The sequence below is a fragment of the Plecotus auritus genome, assembly GCF_963455305.1.
Source record: "Plecotus auritus genome assembly, chromosome: 6".
Classification (NCBI taxonomy): Eukaryota; Metazoa; Chordata; class Mammalia; order Chiroptera; family Vespertilionidae; genus Plecotus; species Plecotus auritus.
In genome coordinates this window covers 99,250,949-99,272,547 of record NC_137773.1, presented here as the reverse complement: position 1 = coordinate 99,272,547, position 21,599 = coordinate 99,250,949, and positions in this window count along the sequence as shown.

Sequence of the window (21,599 nt, the reverse complement as noted above, 5' to 3'; positions counted from 1 at the left end):
GAAACCTCATATGAATAATTCACAATGGTAATCCTGGTGTCCAGCATGATGCCTGGTACATAATAGGTTCTTAAGGAGTATTTGTTGAATAATGGGATGCATAAACAAATGCATGCCATTTCTTCCCTGAGCCCATCCCTCTGCACAGGCATAGATTGAGGACAAGACCCCATATTAGGAGCTCACAGTCTTCAAATATTCCTACGGCTCACTCATTTGTACAAGTGCCTCCAATTCTTAACTACTTCTCAAGACCACTAGGAGATTAAAATGATGCAATGCTTGTAAAACAGGAAAGTGGAGGGTATTATCAGTACAGAATGAAAGTTTCTCATTGTGTCTCTTTCAATCCATTTCTTAGGATCAATTGCTGGCTAAAATCAATGAACATTTATTGAGCACTTATAATGAACCAGGCAGTATGCTAAATGCTCTATGTGCATCCTTCTGTGGCATCCTCACAATCCCCATAGTGGTCAGGGTGGTAGATGTTACAATGTCTTCCCAGTTTAATGAAACTGCTGGGGTCAGAGAGGTGAAGGAGCTTGCCAAGTTCAAATGTTTGGGGATTAATAAAACCAGGATTTGAATCAGATACCTCTGCTCTCAGTGGTTCTGAGCCCCTGCAGGTCAACTCTGGCCCTCTCCCACCAGACCTTACTTCCATGGAGTGTTCCACTGTCTGAGTTACAGTAACTCAGGTTGCCTTCTGGGTATCTTCACTGGCTCTACCTCTGCTCAAAGCAAGATTTACTGGTGGAGCTGATCAATTAAGCAATCGTTGTTTATTGAATTCCTCTTCAGTTATTTAATATTTATTGAGCACTTTCCATGCAGCCAGTGCTTGTGCAATAAGCCATGGAGAATAGAAGGGAGGTATACCATTCAGCCTTCATCTCCGGGAAGCATGAGGTCTAGTAGGGGATTGGAGAAGGGGAGGCTGGCAATATTAAACCACAAAAGAAAATAAGTACTCAAATGTTAAATTAATCAGCACAAACAGCATATTGAAAGGCAGATAGAGGACAGAGCTTTTCTGTTATTTAATATAGAGTAAAAATTATGAACGTGGTAGGGCTTAATAGCCTTCAAAAGCAGGTTGGACTAGGCTAAGAAAAGGGTGGAGAAGAAGGCATCCCAAGTAGAGAGTAGCACAGGCTATGAGAATGAAGGAGCACAGGATGTTAGCCCCCAGTAAAGCCTGATCAACTAGAATGGAGGGACTGGCCAGAGAGGCATTCTTATCTAAGCATTAAATAGGAAACCTCAGACTTGCTCCCTAGTACCCAGGACAGTGACTAGCATGAAGTACGCATTTATTATGTGTTTGATGAACTGAACTCAAGCAAAGGTAAATAAGATAGTTACTGACTTGCAAGAAACTTAGTAATCAAATTCTCTCTCACTATATATATATATATATATATATATATATATATATATGACCTTGAATACACAAACCTTGAATAATTATAAAGGCAGTGTTTATTAAACTGCATTTCATTTTCAAAGAGTAATAGAAATAAGCTTTTAAAGTATGTATTCATGTTTTGGGGACACCCTGTGTATATAGTTGATCCTTAAACAATGATGGGTTAGAGTGCCAAACCCCACCCTCCACTCAGTATAATTTTAACTAGCCAAAACTTAACTACACCAGTTGTCCCTCAGAATCTCAGGGAATTGGTTCCAGGATCAATATCAGCAGGTACTCAAGTTCCCTATATAAAATGACACAGATCAATGCACGCAGGCAGCCCTCCACATCCAACCAGAGATCAAAAAGAGTACAGGTATGCCCTGGCCAGGTGGCTCAGTTGGTTGGAGCATCAGCCTGTACACCAAAAGGTTGAGGGTTTGACTCTTAGTCAGAGCAAGTGTATAAGTTTCTGGTTCAGTCCCTGGTCAGGACTCATAAGGGAGGCAACCATCGATGTTTCTCTCTCTCTCTCCCCCTTCCTCTCACATATCCTTATGTGAGGATTTTAACAAAACACAGAGTACAGGTATTTTTTTTTAATCCAGGTATAAGTGGACCCACTCTGTTCAAGCTGTGTTGTTCAAGGGTCACTTAGAGCAGAAAACCAAATATACCAAGTTCTATTTATACTATAATAAAGAATTTTATTTCCATCAACATGGCAAACTAGATGTCATAACTTCCTCTTATGAGAAAATAAACCGTATTTTTAAATACATGCACTGAGTTGTCAAGAAAGTAAGTAATGTTCTCAGAAGAAAAAAAAAATGAAGTGAAAACAAAGATCTGGAGATGTGAACTATGCTGAAGCCAGTGACCATCCTTGGCTTCTGCCAGGCCCCAGGGACTGGGGGCCTTATTTACACAGTCCATACAGGAGCAAGAGACAACCTGGACCCATCCAAGGGGCCATGGGGAGTTGAATTAGAAATCTCTACATGGAGAAACCAAGATGCCGGCATAGGTAAACACCTGAACTTGCTGCCTCACACAACAACTTCAAAACTACAACTAAAAGACAAAACAGACATCATCCAGAACCACAGGAAGGCTGGCTGAGTGGAAATTCTACAACTAGAAGGGAAGAGAAAAGCACACTGAGACTCACAGGAGCTGTAGAAGTAAAGTGCAGAGGTATGGAGGTGCGCATGTGGAGAGGGCTGGCAACTGAGAACGCAGCTGGCTTTTTCAATCCACAGGGAGACACAAGCTCCTGACTGCTCTGAACTCCAGTTCTGGGCAAGACTCTGGGGACCCAGACTTAACACGGGGAGAAACTGGACTGTCTGGCAGAGGATGGAACTCGAGGGTGGCTTTCTCTCAGAGGTGCTTTCGGCAATTACCAAGGGACACTGAGGCCCGGGGGCCTCTTAGGGCAGGGCTGATGGGAAGCCATTGCTGTTTGCTCCACACTGAGACTCCGCCCCACCCAAGCTGTGCTCAGAGGCTTTGGCATATGAATGGCCTGGTCCTTTGAAATCTAAACTTACCTAACAAACTGCAGCTGAGGCAGAGAGACCCAGAACATCCAAAAGAAGGCCCAAGGTCCCACAGCAGCTTGCATTGCTTCACAGCTGGACCTCATTTGGGCACCTCCAAAACCCAAACAAAGAAGAGGAATCTGCAGATCTCTCTGTAGCTCCTGCTGAGTGGCCTCAGGCAGAGGCTAAATTAGCACCTCCTTGGAGATCCAAGAGCCAGTGTACCCAGGGGTCAGAGTGGGACTATCCAGATTACAACTCCTCAGATCCATAAGGGACACACTCAGGGGGCAGACTCAGTGAGCACCAAAGCCCCACTGAAGCAAGTCTTGCCTCATAAAGGTGTCTACAGCACAGAATTTCTCCCATCGTAGACACAGCTGATCCTCACAGCCAATTGGCCTGGAGTTCAATTCCTCCAGTGATACCAACAATAATCAAGACTTAACTACAATAAGACTGTGTACACAGCCCACAAAGGAGTGCACCAAAAGTGTCCACCTCAGGTAACTGGGGAGGCCAAGCCACTGGGCCCTATAGGACACCTAGCACACAAAGCCACTCCATCAACTCAGGGAAGCAGCCAAAATGTGGAGACAAAGAAACAGATCACAAATGAAAGAAATGGAAGAAAGCAAACGACTGGATATAGAGTTCAAAACCACGGTTATAAGGTTTTTCAAGAATGTTCTAGAAAAGGCTGATAAATTTAGTGAGACCCTTGAGGATATGAAAAAGGACCAACTAGAAATTAAACATACACTGACTGAAATAAAAATAATATACAGAGACCTAACAGCAGACTAGAGGACCGCAAGAATCAAGTCAAAGATTTGAAATACAAAGAAGCAAAAAACACTCAACTGGAAAAGCAAAAAGAAAAAAGAATCCAAAAACTTGAAGATAGTGTAAGGAGCCTCAGGGAAACCTCAGGCATACCAACATCAGAATTATGGGGGTGCCAGAAGAAGAGAGAGAGCAAGATACTGAAAACCTATTTGAAGAAATAATGACCGAAAACTTCTCCCACCTGGTGAAAGAAATAGACTTACAAGTCCAGGAAGTGCACAGAACCCCAAACAAAAGGAACCCAAAGAGGACCACACCAAGACACATCATAATTAAAATGTCAAGAGCAAAAGGCAAAGAGAGAATATTAAAAGCAGCAAGAGAAAAACAGTTAGTTACCTACAAGGGAGCACCCATACAATTGTCAGCTGATTTCTCAACAGAAACTCTGCAGGCCAGATGGGAATGGCAAGAAATATTCAAAGTGATGAATAGCAAGAACCTACAACCAAGATTACTCTACCCAGCAAAGCTATCATTCAGAATTGAAGGTCAGATAAAGAGCTTCACAGATAAGAATAAGCTAAAGGAGTTCATCACTGCCAAACCAGTATTATATGAAATGCTGAAAGGTATTCTTTAAGAAGAGGAAGAAGAAGAAAAGGGTAAAGATAAAAATTATGAACAACAAATACATGTCTATCAACAAGTGAATCTAAAAATCAAGTGAATAAAAATCTGGTGAACAGAAAAAAAAAGAAGAGGAAGAAGAAGAAAAGGTAAAGATAAAAATTATGAACAACAAATACATATCTATCAACAAGTGAATCTAAAAATCAATTGAATAAAAAATCTGATGAACAGAATAAACTGGTGAATGTAATAGAATCAGGGGCATAGAAGGGGAATGGACGGACAATTCTAGGGGAGAAAGGGGTGTGGAGGTGCGGGAAGAGACTGGACAAAAATCGTACACCTATGGATGAGGACAGTGGGGGGGATAAGGGCAGAGGGTGGGGTGGGAACTGGGTGGAAGGGAGCTATGGGGGGAAAAAGAGGAACAACTGTAATAATCTGAACAATAAAGATTTATTAAAAATAAATAAATAAATAAAATGTCCAGAAATTAAAAAAAAAAAAAAAAAGAAATCTCTACATGAGTCAAGGCCCTGAGGGATCTCACCCTTAATTAAAGACATGCTAGACTTGTTGGGTGGTGCCATGGTGGACCCTTTGATCTCATGGCCTTACTCTTATTGGTTGCTATTCTGATGCTTGTGGTTTCTACCGATCAGTGGCTGCACTCAGTGAATATCTAGTAAACCCCCAAAGTCTGGGTAGTTCCTTTCCTTCTGTACACAGGCACCATGGTCTCTGTGGTTATAGGCCTCGGCATGAAGTTTGGGTGAAAAGATTTATAGTGCATACTGGTTGCAGGGATAGAGAATCTTTCCTAGGGGACACCTGATATTGCCTTCAATCAAGAAACTCTGAGTCTGTAAATTATCTCAGTCCTGAGAATTGGGGGAAACCATGAATTTTAGTGCCTGGATTTGGTTCACAGGGCTTGGAATTTTTTTCAATTATTGTCTATATAAAGTAAATCATCTCTCTTAGTCCTAGAGAAATTATAATAAATTAGTTTTCACCAAAGACCCCTGTGTATTTAGCATTTGACTATCATTGTGGACCATGTTACATCTTTTTAGTAAATGTTCCAGTGTGTCTTCGTTAGTTAAGCTGTCACTCTTGCCTCAACCACTCCAGGACATCATCATCTCCACTGAAGTTAGGGATGTGTCTACTATCATGTCCTCTCTACAGAGGACAGGTGCCAGAGAGGTATCCAAGGAGGCTGGCACCCCTTCACCAGGCTGATTCTCAGTTTTGTTTGTTTGTGGAAGAAGTGTCCTTTGAGTCCTCCAGGAAGATAGTAGAGGGAGATGAATGGGTGTCACATGTGATAAATCCATTGCAAGTTCCCTATGTCTTTTAAGACATTAGATTTCTCCTCTACCTTATGTCAACGAAGTTCTGGCTTCTTCGTTTAATGTAGTTTCACTGATCTCAGGTTACAATGAACCTACCAAGCACAATGCTAGAAAAGAATTTCCAACTATTCTAGCTAACACATCATATGGTTTTTATCCTTTGGGTGGTGGATGCATCAAAACCTATATACTTTTATTAAACAATGTCACAACAATAAATTTAATTTAAAAAAATGAAAAGAAATTCTTCTGGTAGAGATTCTAATAAGTAACGCTTTCTAGGATTCTAACTCCTGTGATTCAGGGGAGACTGCAACAGAAGGAAAATGATCTGTATTGCTGAAAGACAATCCAAAACTTGAAAGAGAGAAGCTATCATTGTTCAAAGACATAGAAGACACAACAAAATCTACAAATCAGCATTTAGAAAGAGAATTTTGTAAGGTTGCTGGATAAAAGATTAATATACAAATTAAATTTTGTTTCTATATACCGTGTTTCCCTGAAAATAAAACATCCTCCGAAAATAAGACCTACTTACAGGTTTCCTTCTGAGTGAAAAATAAGGCCTCCCCCGAAAATAAGGCCCCCAGGCTCTGTCTCAGAATGAAAATTAATTTACCGGAAACTGTTCGCTAGGGCCGCCCCGACTGGCATCTAGCAATCAGTGACGTTACGCGGAGTCCTGACGTCACTGCTGTGTGGAGGCGGAGCGGAGGTCGGAGTGAGCGGTGAGCGTAGGGCAGGAGAGAGGAGGAGACTTTCGCAGATGTGTGTAGAAGAACAGGAGGATTAGAGTGGACGGGATGCGGCGAAGGTGGTGAGTGCTGGTCTGTCTCTGGTGACACTACCTGATGCTCGCGGCCGCCTTCATGATGACTGAAGGTTCTCAGTCAGTGGCAGACCCTGCTCCAGCCCAGATCCAGGCCCCAGCAAGCCCAGTGACAGTCCCCAGGCAGGCCCCAGGCGGTAAATGTCTGATAAAGGGATAGGGGGTATGTCTGGTGAAGGTGTTCAGTGGCACAGGGGTGGGGGGAGGGGATCACTTAAAATGACACAGGAGGATCAAAAGGGGTTACTAAAATGGTAATCCCCCCTCTGATTCTCCTGTGCCATTTTGATTCCCACCTCTGGTCCCCACTGTGTCATTTTGAGTGATCCCCCTCCCCCCACCTTGATACCCCAATTCCTTTTTTTTACCCCTAGAAATGAGCGCAAAAAGAAAAAGCTACTCCGTGGAGTACAAGAAAGGAATCGTGGAAGACTCTTGGGGCCAAAATCTTACTGCTTTCTGCAAAGAGAAGATGTTGAGTATCTGATTGGTCCGAAAATGGCGAGCAGAGTATGGTAACCTCATTGAACAAGTGGACAAGGGAAATGCTAAAAAGCACAAGTGTGGATCAGGTTGGCAACCATTATTTTCCGAGCTGGAAGGCCTGATCTGTGAATGGGTTGTTGACAGGAGAGCAAAGGCTTTGGTTGTGAATAGGGCTCAGATTCAAGAATTTGCCCTTGCAATGGCACCACAGTTTGACATAGCCCCCGAAGACTTCAAAGCATCACAACACTGGCTGGATAATTTCCTTCAGCGAAGTGAACTGTCTTTAAGAAGATCTACAACATTGTTTAGGTTGGAAGATACTCAAGTTATTAAGCGAGCACTTGCATTCAAGTCCTTTATTGATGATGCTGACTTCTCTAAATACAATCTTTCCAACATGATTGCTATGGATGAAACTGCAGTGTTTATGGGCCAATCATCTCAAACAACAATTGAACAGCGGGGTGCCTCCTTAGTGTACATTCCCTCCACTGCTTACGAAAGTGCACGTGTTTCCTGTATTTTGGCAATTTGTCTGGATGGCACTAAAATCCCACCTTTAATCATTTGTAAGGGCAAGAAGGAAAAGATTGAATGTGTTTTGGGCGTTTTTATTCTTGAAACTGAAAAAGCCTGGGCCACACAAGCAGTTATAAGGAAGTGGGTTGATTTAATGCTGCCGCTTGTTATGCGAGGGAGCCAAAGAGGTCTGCTAGTCTGGGATGCAGCCAGCACTCACCACACTAAAGACATGAAGACATTTCTTCACAAAAAAAATAGATAAGATAATGATTCCCGCAGGAATGACAGCCTATCTCCAGACTCTTGATATTGCAATAAACAAGCCATTCAAAGACAATTTGCGCATGGAAATTAATGACTACATTGAAAATAGAATGGAGAGAAATCAGCGTGGAAAATTTGTGAAACCTAAACTGCAAGAAGTTGTGACTTGGGTGAAGGATTCATGGGAGAAAATCACTGACGGTTGCATTGCAAATGCACTGTGAGCAGGCTACCTTGACAAGAAGTACTCATTTAAAGACAGTGCTATTGCTAAACATGAGAGATTTGGTCCACTGATTCTGAAAGAAATGGAGTCACAAGAAATTCACCAGGAAATTTAGGAATTGGATTGTTATGATGATGTTCCAGAAGATGATGACATGATTGTCATTGAATAAATGAGTAAATTCTTGATACTGTATGATTCAGTTTGTCTGGTTTGTGTTGACAACTACCGTACTACCGTACCGTATACAGGTAATAAATTTCCTTTATTTTCATTTAACAATAAATGTGTACCGTATTCTTCTTCATGGAAAAATAAGACATCCCCTGAAAATAAGACCTAGCGTGTCTTTGGGGGCAAAAATTAATATAAGACACTGTCTTATTTTCGGGGAAACATGGTATTAGCAAAATAGAGTTAGAAAAACTAAAACATTTAAACAGCCACATTATTATTATTTGCTTAGTCATGGATCTACCAAAAGAGGTCTAAGTCTTTCTGGAGAAAATTTTAAAATATTATTAAAAGATGTTCAATTAGACCTATAAACCTAAACTTAATATATATATATATATATATATATATATATATATATATATATACACACACACACACACACACACACACACACTGAGTGGCCCGATTATTATGATCTCTGAAAGCATAATAATCTGGCCACTCATTGTATATCCTATATAATAAAAGGCTAATATGCAAATTGTGTCCTCGACCAGGAGGCAGGCCAGCCAAGCACCCATGTCCCCTCTGCCTGGCCAGGCTGGCTGGACCCCACCCATGCATGAATTCATGCACCAGGCCTCTATATATGCTGAGTGGCCAGATTATTATGCGTTCAGAGATCATAATAATCTGGCCACTCAATGTATATACCATGTTCTTAAATAGAAAGACTCAATTTCAAAATAATTCTAGTTGTCCTCAGATTGATCTATAAATTTGATGCAATTTCAATAAAAATCCCAATATGTCTATAACTGGCACCCTACATGATAAAAGCCTTAAATGCTAAGTGTCCAGTTGTCCTGTTGGCCATTCAACCAATGAAAGCGTAATATGCTAATGATATGCTAAGGCTACTCAATCACTCACTATGACATGCACTGACCACCAGGGGGCAGATGCTCAGGACTGAGCGAGATGGGCCATACATACCCTGGAGCCCTCCCACGGCCCCTCCCTGGCTGGCCAACCTCCTGCATCCCTCCCCAGCCTCCATTGTGCACTCCTGGGGTCCCTCTCGTAATCCAGGACCCCTGGGGGGATGTCAGAGAGCCAGTTTCGGCCTGATGGCTAAACAACTGGTTGCTATGACATGCACTGACCATCAGGGGGGCAGATGCTCAATGCAGGAGCTGCCCCCTGGTGGTCAGTGCACTCCCATAGGAGGAGCACCACTCAGCCAGAAGCTGGGCTCATGGCTGGCGAGTGCAGCGGCAGTGGCAGGAGCCTCTCCCATCTCCGCGGCAGCACCAAGGATATCCAATTGATGGCTTAGGTCCACTCCCTGGGGAGGCGCCATAGGAGGGCTCCTGGACTGCGAGAGGGTGTAGGCCGGGCTGAGGGACCCGCCCCCCAAGTGCACAAATTTCATGCATCGGGCCTCCAGTTTAATAATAAATAAGGAAGAGCAAAAGACCAACATAGATAAGATACTTCTAAAGTAAAGATAGGACAAGGGTTTTCTTTACCAGATTCTAAGTCTGTACCAATTAATTCAGTAATTAATAAGTGCTGCTATAGGTAATATATTCATGGAATTACTACAGAAGAAAGTACAAAAAACAGATCCATCCATACAAGGAATACTGAAATTTTACAGAGATAGCTTTGTACCAGAGGGGGAAAGATTAATGTTTTCAGTAAGTTCTGATGGTATATTTGGTCATTCATATAAAAAAAATTAAATTGAAATGTTACCTCACACTACAAAAAAGTCAAATCCAGATAGATAAAGGTTCTAAATGTGAATGGTAAAACTTTATAGGTTTTGAAGTAAGTTTCAGAAAATATCTTCTTCACCTCAGGGCAGGGAGGATGTTCTTAAACATAGAATAGAAAGCATAAGTTGCTAAAATTGGTACACTTGACTGCATTATAATTAAGATATTCTGTTCATCAAAAAGACCATTACAACAAGTCCAAAACTGAAATAATGTTTGTCATACAAACTGACAAAATGTTAGTATTCATAAGATATGGTATAAGGAACTTTTATGAATTAATTTTTAAAAGACCAAAACTGCCAGTGTTGTCCAGTAGTTAGAACAGTGGCCCAAGCACCAAAGTGATGTGGGTTAGATTCTGGTCATGGATATGTACCTGCATTTCAGGTTCAATCCCAGCCCTGGTTGGGTGCATCCAGGAGGCAACCGATTGCAGGTGTCTCTCTCACATCGATTTTCTCTTTCTTTTTTCCACCCTCCCTAACTCCCTCCCTCCCTTCCACTCTTTCTAAAAATCAATGAAAAAAATCCTCAGGTGAGGATTAACAACAACAACAAAAAGACCAAAAATAGAAATATAAAGTTGGAGAAAGACTAGATAAGGCATTTCCCTTAAAAGAAAGCTGGTGCAGCCACAAACAGTATGACAAAGGACACTTAATCAAAGTAGTTAGCAGAGAAATACAAACCAAACTCATGTGCCATGAAATGACACAAGAAGCTTTTGAGTCCGACAAGATCAAGTGTGATCTGACAAAACAATGGGAATTTTTATACACTGCTGAGGAGAGTGTCAGTTAGTATAAATACTTGAAACGCAGTTTTGTTTTCTTCCCCATAAGCCTACAATTCCACTTTTGGAGAAACTCCAAGTGTGCAAGAATATTTGTAACAGAAATATTTACAACAACAAATAATTGGAAAAAATAAGCAAACCAAAAAATTAAAAAATTAAAAAATCTACCAACAAAAGAAGGTATAAATAAAGTGTGGTAATGTCATATAAGTGAAAAGAGATTAACCAGAGCTCTATCTATCAACATAAACAACCATTACAAATATATTTTTGAGTGATAAAGAGTACATAAATTCTGATTCAATCTATAAAATGTTCACAGATGTACAGAACCAAACAATATATAGTTTTCAAGTAAATATCTGTGTAGCTCAGATCCTGATAATTATGAAACACCGCTGGACTATAGTCCCTGAGCTAAGTGAATCTACCCACCCACATCAATCTATATAATGCCCCATTATAATGATAACAACACCTACCGAGAGTGTACAGGAGGGGCTATTTAGGAGTGAAACCCAGGTCATCTGGCTCCAAGGCCATGGCTCTTTCCTCCGCACAATAGCTAACAATGCCGCTGCCTGATAGTCCACACCTCACCCATTTCTCCTCTTCTGCCAGGCAACTTGACTGTATCTCACCAACTGACTTTTATGTGTGTGTGTGTTCTCTCTCTTTTTTTTGTTTTTGTTTTTTTGTGGGGTTTTTTTGTTGTTGTTGTTGTTACTCTCGGCAAACTCATACAATGTCTTGTCCCTAAACCTAGATTTTCAAATCTATAGGGTTAGACTATGTCTTTTGTATTTTCTATACTTATTATGATGTACTGGTTTAGATGCCAAAGAGATTCTCTGTCAACCAATAAATCAATCATTTCACTGGGGTTGAGCTAGGACAGTAGCTCCTGGAGAACCCTTCAGGAGTAGAAGGAATCAGGGACCAATGAAACCTCAGAATCAAGGGGTCCAGGGCAGGGGAACGAGGCACAGAGTGAAGGCAGTTCAGTTGTTTAGATAGGAGAGGAGAAAGGTTCCTTTGAGAATCCAATAAAAGCTATGGACTGCCTGTCCAAAAGAACACATATCTATCTGCAAACACACAGAAACAAAACTTTATGTGCACATGAACCTCAAAATAAGAACAAACCTTGGCATACAGGAATGGCTTGGGTTTAGAGTCGAAGTGTCCAGTGACATCATGTTGCTTTAACTACCAGCTCATCCTAACAAAAGAACATCAGGGCAAACTCGGTCTTAAGCTTCCCACTGGCCTCTGACAGTCCTGGATCTCTTTGGTCTGCTTGACTCATTTCCTAATAATAATGATAAATAGTAATTGTTATTATTGTTGTTATTATTATTACCATCATCTACTTTATATTTCTACTATTTCTACTTCTCTTCCAGCCAGGTCTCTTTGTATGCCCCTCCAAATCTGGTTGGCCCCTGACTCTGTTTTCTGGTCACAGCTTCTGAGACTCCACTGCCTGTAAGTGGACACTCCCTGTAGGCAGTGATTCCCTGTAAGCCTGCAGGTGGACACTTGACTGGGCCCAGCTTTGTGTCCCAGATTCTGGCTTCCTTCCATACCCCAGCCCAGACCTCAGTGGAGGGTCCCAGCATCAGCACTTTCTCATTCTCTAATCATTTGAGTCATTTCTTTCATCTCCCTGAGGCTCAGCTGCCTTGGGAGAGAACAGGAGAAATGAAGGCTATTTTCTTGTTGAGAAGACTAATTGTAGAAATTGTGCTTGTGAACTTTAATTTTAGGCCAATGTGAGATGTTACCATGAAGCCAGAGTGCTGTGTGTGGGGCAGGAAGTGGGGGAATGTGTATATGTTGTGGGGAGTGGGGCTCTGAGAGAGAAAAACGGAGGGATGGACACATGTGCTAATTGAGGCCACCATTTCCTGTTTACGGCTTACACTGGATAAGACTGCTATATTATTATTATTATTATTATTACCATCATCATCTATACTAATAAAAGGGTAATATGCTACTGAGACCAGATATCCTTCTGGACATCCTTCCAGACAAAGCCACAGTGGCAGGGGCCAAGGCAGAGGAAGTTAAAAGCAATCAGGCCAGCAGGGGAGAGTAGTTAGGGCAATCAGGCTGGCAGGGGAGACCAACTAGGGGGATCAGGCCAGCAGGGGAGAGCAGTTAGAGGGATCGGGCTAGCAGGGGAGAGCAGTTAGTGGGGTCAGGCCAGCAGGGGAGAGCAGTTAGGGGGATTGGGCTGGCAGGGGAGAGAGCAGTTAGGAGGATCAGGCTGACAGGGAGAGGCAGTTAGGGGCAATCAGGCAGGCAGGAGTCGCGGATTGGAGAGGGTGCAGGCTTGGCTGAGGGGACCTCCCCCTGCCCCCGCTGTGCATGAATTTCATGCACTGGGCTTCTAGTTAATAATAAAAATGACTATGGGTGCCAGGATTTTCCTCCACATGTAGCAATGGATACTGCAAGTGATGCTAGAAAGATGGAGATGCTCTGAGGGGTGCTGACCAGTGCCTCTATCCACCCAGCTGAGAGAACAGGTATAACCAGCTCCTAAGCACATCCTGCCTGGGAGGGCTGGAGGTGTCAGAAAGAAAGACTAAGTCCCATGAGCATCGTCTAGTTCGCCTGTGTTGATCCTCACACTGCTCAACATCCCATCTGACAGGTGTTGATTCCAAAGTTGGGAGAGACCAAGGTGCTGGCAGTGCCCAGCAAGGCCTGCCTTCCTGCTATCTCACTCTGTCTGGTGTTTACGAAGGCAGGTCCAGTACATTGGCCCTGGACTGCCCATTGTAGGTTAATTGCAATGCTTCCTTTTTGGATCAATGACATGGGGGTGAAGGTGAAAAATGGAGTGCCTGTCTCGCCTCTACATCCATGCTTCTACCTCCTCATAGATGTTCTAGCAACTTCCTAGTTTTGTGACTCAGTCAACCCCCTCTGTACATGGCAGACCAAGTTTCCACCACTGGCCTAATCACAGGTCGCCTTCCTGGTTTCTCCAAAGTTCTTCCCTGCCCCCTGGCTTTGGAAGTGGAGGCTGTGTCTTCTACCCTGATTCTCTTTTCCACTACTAACCCCTTATGTTGCCTGGCTTACTCCTCCTTCACTTCCTGCCCGGTTATTCTCCATGTGTCTTCTCAGGAATCTAATTCTTTAGGTTATTGTGGCCAACAATTGATGGTAACTATTATTAATGAGCTCATATTAACCATCATCTGTAGAGCAAATGCTAGCTGGGAAGCCATCTGCTAAGCATTATGCCTGCATTATCTCAACCTTACAACTCTCCTGAGTTAGACCTGCTGTCTTGCTTTTGCATTGCAAACTCTGTGGTTCAGAGCATTCTCTAAAGTAAACTGCAGTACCAGGGGACCAACTCGAGACATCTGACTCAAAATCTTCACCTCTACCCAGTGGTTCTCATCATGAGGGATATGCAGCCTCTTAAGAAAATAAAATTCCCTGTGGATCCCCTCCAGTGATAACATAACGTGAAGAAAGCCACAAGCATAAAACTAGGCATTAATTTATTATCATTAACCTCTGAAATAAGCCATAATAATAAAAATCTAAAAATCTCAGTGGCAATATAACAACAAAGGTTTATTTTCCCCCCTCATACTTCATGACATTACAGGTAAGTGGGGAGGTGATCAGATCCAGCCGCTGCCATTATTGCATCAGTCAAGGACTGACAAGAAAGAAAGAGCACACCCAGGCTGAGGAGTGTGAGGAGTATTTTATCTAGTATTTGTACTATTTACAAGGGTGTAGCTAGAGTTAAGGAAGCCAGGAAGTTGTAGTGTAGAACCTAAGGGCTAGTAATGACTAGCTATCCTCACCCTGTAGGGACAAGGTGGGCAAGCAGTGACCCGAACCTGGAGGACTCTTGCAGCCAATCCAGGTGACCCACAGAGAATGAGCCTGGTCTCTTCATAGTCCAGCCTTCTTCTCCTCCTGTCCTCTGGTTTCCTGCCAGGACTTCCCATTGGCTAAACCCAAGCAGAAGTTAGAGGGTTGGGGAGACCATGGATCCAATCCCAACATTCTACCTCCCAGGAGGCACAGAGGAAGGTGGAGAAATGGAGGCAGCGCACTGGTAGACACAGCCCGATCCCAAATGCTGCTAGAGGCAAAGAGAGCCCTGGAGGGAACCACACTGCAACGAAAGGCTGTGGCTCCATCATTCTGCGTTCACACGCACAGGCCAGAATTAATCAGGTGTCTACTCACCAGACGGGACCCTAAAGTGCCATCCTGCCATGTGTCCAGGAAGAGAGAAGAGCTGGATATTTGTAAGCAGCCCTGAAGGCTGCCACAAAACCAAAATGAATTTGCAGATTAAATACAAAGAAAATTACAATTTAAATTTACAGAATTAATTCAATGTTATAGTCGCTATTGCTTGCTAAAACTGAGTCACCCCCCAAGGATATAAATACACCTAACGGGTGCTTTGCATTTGGCCTGCTTCTGCTTCCATGTGCCATGTGACAATTTAACTCTCCCACTAATACACCAGCAGCCATGAAGTAATGTGGTTTCTACTTGGCAGGAGCACACCATTTACGTTGTAATTTTCCCTCTGTTCTTCTCTCACTAGGCTACATCAATTATTGTAGTGCTAATTGTTACTGACACAATCACAGTGCAAAGGCAAATGTGGGCAATGAATTCAGTGGTTGGTTATAAGGTAGTTATCTATACATATGATCCGGAAAATATTTTATTAATTTTTTTGTATTGAAAATAAAGTTAAGCAATTCTCATAGAGAAGTGAAAGACTCCTTCTACGAGTCCTGTTTATTTCCACTTTCTTGGCCCCGGACAGGTGACAGGACCAGTAGAGGTGGTAATGCCCTCGTGCACCTGGGAAGTGCACCTCTAGCTGCTCTGGTTCTTGCTCTTCTGCTTTCCCACTTCTCCTCCTGGTACTCTCATGTACTTGCCTCTGTTCGGAATCCCTGGCTGTTCTGTATTTCTCTTAAGCTGCTTCCTGGCTTAAGCTGATCCAGAAGGTTCTATCCTTATTCATGCCCATCAGCCCTGTAGCCTTGGATGCTCTCTCCACTTTTTCCAGCCCCAAATCTTTTAGGTGAGCCCTGGATGGTCACACTCTAAAAATTTCTTCTGTCATAGAAAACAAGCTGAGGTTTGCTAAGAACATGTTCTTACTCTGTACAACTCTGTCATCTGATGTCACTTTCTCACACCTCTGTGACCAAGAAGTCCAGGTCATGTTCCTAACCTGGGGGCCTCTGTTTAGGCCTCAAGGGGTCTCAGTCTCCCAGAATTGTTTGCAGCATTTTTATGTGTAGATATTCATGTACATCCTTTTTCTGAGAAAAGGGTGTCTAGAATTTCATCAGATTCTCAAAGCAGCCTGGGATCTAACAAATGCTGATGTCTACTGTCTTACAATAAATACCCAGTTAGAACTTCATAATACTCATTTCCATTTTATAGGCAACTTACCTCTACTTATGTTAAAGTTAAAATGCTGTATATAAGATACTTTATTTGTATGTTTGCTCCAGAGACTATGGCAACACGGGGTTTTGCCAACAAATGTGTAGAGTGCAATCTATGGCAAACACTGTCCATGGTGTAGTGACAGCCAGGCACCCCATAGTCCTTCCCAAATAGCCTGATTTTAATTGGCTCTTCATTCTCAAGTGGGGCTGATCAATTGGATTCCCTTAATACTGGTGGTTAACCATGATTGATCTAAACTTTATTAGTATTCTGTTGCTGCAAAACAAGTTACCACAAACCTAGTGGCTTTTCATAATACATATTCATGATGTCACAGTTTCTGTGAGTCAGGAATCTAGGCACAGTTTAGCTGGGTCCTCACTTCTTGGTCTCCAAGGCTGCAATCATGACATCAGCCAGGTACCTTTTCACTTGGAGGCCCAACAGGAGAAGAATCTTCCAATCTTGTAAGAATTCAATTCCTTGTAACTGGAGAAAATAGGCTTTAGTTCATTGTTGGCTGTTGGCCCAAGGTCACTCTTAGCTCCTGGATGTCACCCACAGATCCTTGCTTTCTCAGTATATCAGTTAACATCATCCAAACAAGGAGAATCTCTAGTGATAGGGTCTTATATAACATGATATAATCCTATATAATAAAAGCCCAGAGACCATAATGGCAGAAAGACTGCTTGACCAGTCACTGTGAGGTGCACTGACCACCTGTTGGTCCCTTTCTCCTGCCAGCAGGCTCCCATCACCCAATGGCAAACAGGGACCCAGGGGTGGGTGGCAGGGGATTAGGGTGATGCCAGGCCTAGTTATCACTATGTAATGGGAATAGAAGTGAGGTATGTCACTTTCTGTGCCTTCCCCACACCATTTCTCCTCCCACACACAGAGGGCAACCCCCAGCAGGGGTGGGGCCAGCGAGCAGTTGGGAACAGTAGACCTCTCCATTGCCTGGTGGTGAACAGGGAACTGGGGTGGGTGGCAGCGGGGTGGTGGGACTGGTGAGCAGGCGGAATGGCTGACCTCTTGGTCCCTCCACCCTGGCTGTCAGGCTCCAATCGCCCACACGATGGCACAATGGGAACCCAGGTGGGTGGCAGCAGGGGGTGGATATGGCTGCCGGCAGCGGGGGAAGATGGCCCTGATAGCAGGCTAGGCCTAGGGATCATACCTATGCACAAATTTCGTGCACTGGGCCTCTAGTAAAACTACAAAAGTGGCATTCCATCACCTTTGCCATATAACAATGACATCATATATACATTGCCACATTCTATTGGTAAGAAGAAAGCCACATATCCCTCCCCCACTCCAGGGAAGATTTTCCAAGAAGGGCATGAACACCAGAAGATGCGATTGTTGGGATTACCTGAAGGTTTGTGCACCACACAAGCCAATCTGATCATTCTTGTTCCCCTTGTCATGAGTGGCATGAGCATGTGACCCACTCCTGGCCAATGGGAGCCCAGAGATGTATGGCAGAGCTGCTGGTACTCATCATTATCCACATTTTCCTCTTCTTCTGGGCAGAGTTAGACTATGTTCTCCAGCTGTTTGCATTTGGTGGAGGCCGTACAGCTAGTTATCACTATGTAATGGGAATAGAAGTGAGGTATGTCACTTTCTGTGCCTTCCCCACACCATCTCTCCTCCCACTCACAGGCCAGATGCAGGAGATCCAGCAGATCACTGTGAGGCCCTGGAGGATACTGAGCCACTAAATAGAAGAAGCCTGGGCCATTGAGTGTCTGCATGGAGCAGAGCATTCTCCCTACCCCAGTCAACGTGAGTCAGACTATGGTCATGAGCAAAAAAAATAAACCTTCATTTTGGCCATTGGAATTTTGCTGGTGTTTGTGGTGACAGTGAGCCCATGCTGATTAATGCAAAGGGCTTCTGTAAAGGTTTTTCTCTCCCTCCTGAAAAATGCTGCATGGGAAATGAAAGGAGAGGTCTTTCCTTCAGTTTCTTTAATGACTGTCACATTTGCACCTTCCATAGAATAGCTACAGACTCTGGAATCCTTGTTATATGATATAATAACATTTCTTTAATCTTTCATTTACATTTGGTTGTATCATCCATTATTTTTAGGTGAAAACATCCCATTTGATACATAAGTCAAGCTTAATTCTTAATAGCCTGTATCTTCTCTATATTTACGTCATCCCCAATTATCTAATATTTAGCCACCTGGTTTCTGTGATCCACTTACATCAAACATATTCATGTTCAGAAAATTGAGCCCAAGCCCACTGTCTTATCAGCTGATGCATAACAACCTACTTTCCCAGTGTTCTGTAATAATGCCAGTGTGCTGGGATAAGATAACACATTCAGGGGTTATCAGACCCTAACACCTTGGCATAAATGAGTTGATCAGATTCTCTATTAAGTCTCCTTTTGAATCCTTGGCCATTTCTCTACATTTCATAAGGAGCTAGCAGGGCCAGTCCAGAGATATTATCTTCAGAGTGTGGTCAGGTGTGAGGAAGATAGCTCTGGGCACCTAAGACTGAGCATCTCCTTTGGGGGAAATACACGTGGAAAGGCAGAACAGTAAATTACTTTCTCACTAACATTTATAATCAGTTTTGTTGGGGTTATAGGCCAATCTCCTTCAGAGAGCTGAGGCAAGAGAGGATTGGGTCACTGCCAGATCTCATTGGGCGCTTGGCACAATTGGTCTATAGGACGTGACTGCTGAGACAGAGGGAGGTGGTAGCCAGTATGGCTGACAGATTGGTGCTGATGGGCAGCGAGTGGAAAGGCTCCTGCTGGAGGAGGGTCTTTTGTAGAGTTCATGCAGAGTGGGAAGTCCTCCCTGTTATACAACCTGGGCTACCAGAGGAGGGCCAGCGGGTGTGGTTTCCCCACTTGAAATATACCTCCACTCCTGGGAGATGGAAAGGGGGTCAAGAGAGAGAGAGAGAGAGAAAGATCCATCTCCCTCCCTCCCTTCCTTCTTGCCTCCCTGTATATCTCCCTGAAGCACTCTTAGAAAAAACTGGGGCTGAAATGAGCCTGCCTTGGATTTTACCTGTGGCCTGCAATTGATAAACTATGTAACAAAGTACCTTTCTTGTTCTTTCTCTCCCTCTTGATCATCAAATGCTTTGGGGGTTCTTACTCTGATAGGGCAGGCTTTGTGCTAGTCACTGGGGATGAGCAAAAAAGAAAATGTTCCTTTTTAGAAAATTAAATTAGACCAGATGATTTCACAAGTATATTAAGTTTGACTACACACCCTCTCCTTCAAATCTGGAGTCAGGACTCATTGGGCGCTTGGCACAATTGGTCTATAGGACGTAACTGCTGAGACAGAGGGAGGTGGTAGCCAGTATGGCTGACAGATGGGCAGCGAGTAGAAAGGCTCCTGCTGGTGGAGGGTCTTTCCAACAGTAGAGAATCCAACAGTAGAGAATGCTTGAATAAATTCTGGTACGACAACATATTTCCATTAGGCTAGGCTTCCCCAGTGCTCTCCCATTGCTCCTTGTCTCCCTGAAGTCCCCCTTATTGGTCTATAAGCAAAGGGCATTCCAACTTTTCCCCCTCTTCCTCCCTTCCCCAGTGCATCAAATCCAGGCTGCCCTGGATGCTGTGCTTATTCCTTAGTCAGCATGCAGTCACTAATCCCTTAATGTAACCTGAGCAGAAGTATAAATAACTGCTTGACAATCCCTCAGTATTTGATCCTCCCAAATAACATTTGCATTTTCATTAGGGTCTTACATGGTCTGGTGGCTTTCTTTTTTTTTTTTAATTACGAAGTAATTTAAGTTTTTAAAATTTCAAATATGATAGATACAGATATGTTTATGTAGAACTAGGTAGAGATGTGGATTTATACTTTCACAGAACTGCATAAATGTGATCGTATTGTATATAGTTTTCATATAAACTGTGAATTTTTTCTTTATTTCCTGCTTAGTTTCTCTTCCTCCTCTCCAACCCCTTCTGTACTAACAATCCTCAGTCACAAGACTTCTTCCATGAGACCATGGAACCCATTTTAACCTGTTATGTATCCTTTTATGTTTCTCTATTTGTGAATACTCAAACAAGTGTGTAAGAATATATGTAAAAGAATGTTTGTTGGAACGTTGTTGTCAGTGGCAAAAACACTAGCAACAAAGTGAGCATCCAACAGTAGAGAATGTTTGAATAAATTCTGGTACGACAACATATTTCCATTAGGCTAGGCTGGGTGTTGATGTGCAATAAACAATTCCAGAGTCGAAGTGACTTAAAACAATAACAATGGGTTACTTACTCAATTACATGTCCAATTTGAGCCAGAAAGGAGCCTCTGCTCCTCAGGGTTATTCAGGGACCCAGGCTGATGGAGCAAACACAACCTTGAATATCAGTGCTGCCGTGCCAGAGAGAAACAGAGTTCTGGAGATCTTGTACCAGATAATTAAATGTTTCAGCCCAGAAGTCATAATTCAATGGCTAAAAGTAGTTGCAGGCCCCATTCAATCACAGGTGATCTGGGGAGTGAAGTTCTACCATGTGCCTGGAAGGGAGGGAAACTAAAATATTAGTAAACAGTCTAAGAACTACCACACACTCCATATCCTTTATGTATCTGTAAAGAAAGAAGAAGTGATACTTCTATACCTAGCAACCTGGGGGGAGTGTTGAGTTACTAAACCACAATGCAGATAAATGAGTTAAAGAAGATCTCATTTTTTTAAAAAGCAAACAATGGCTCAAACATCCCATGGCCCAACAACTGCACTTCTAAGTATTTATCTTTAAAAGTCCAAAACACTAATTCAAAAAGGTATAAGTATCTCTATGTTCTTTGCAGCATTATTTACAATAACCAAGGTATTGAAGCAACCTAAGTGCCCATCAGTAGACAGTTGGATAAAGAAGATGTGATAAATATGTACAATGGAATATTGCTCCGCCATAAAAAGAATGAAATCTTACTGTTTGCAACAACATGGATGGACCTAGAGGATACTATGCTAAATGAAATGCCAGACACAGAAAGACAAATACCATATGATCTCACTTATATGTGGAATCTAAAGAACAAAATAAACAAGCAAAACAGAAACAGACTCCTAGATACAGAGAACAGACTGATGATTGTCAGAGGAAAGGGAGGTGGGGGGCTGGGAAAAGTAGGTGAGAGGAGTTACAAAATATTTGGTAGGTACAAACTAATCATGGAGATGTAAAGTATAGCATAAAGAATAACTGTGTATGGTGCCAGGTGGTTACTAGATTTATCAGGGTGACCATTTCATAAGTTATA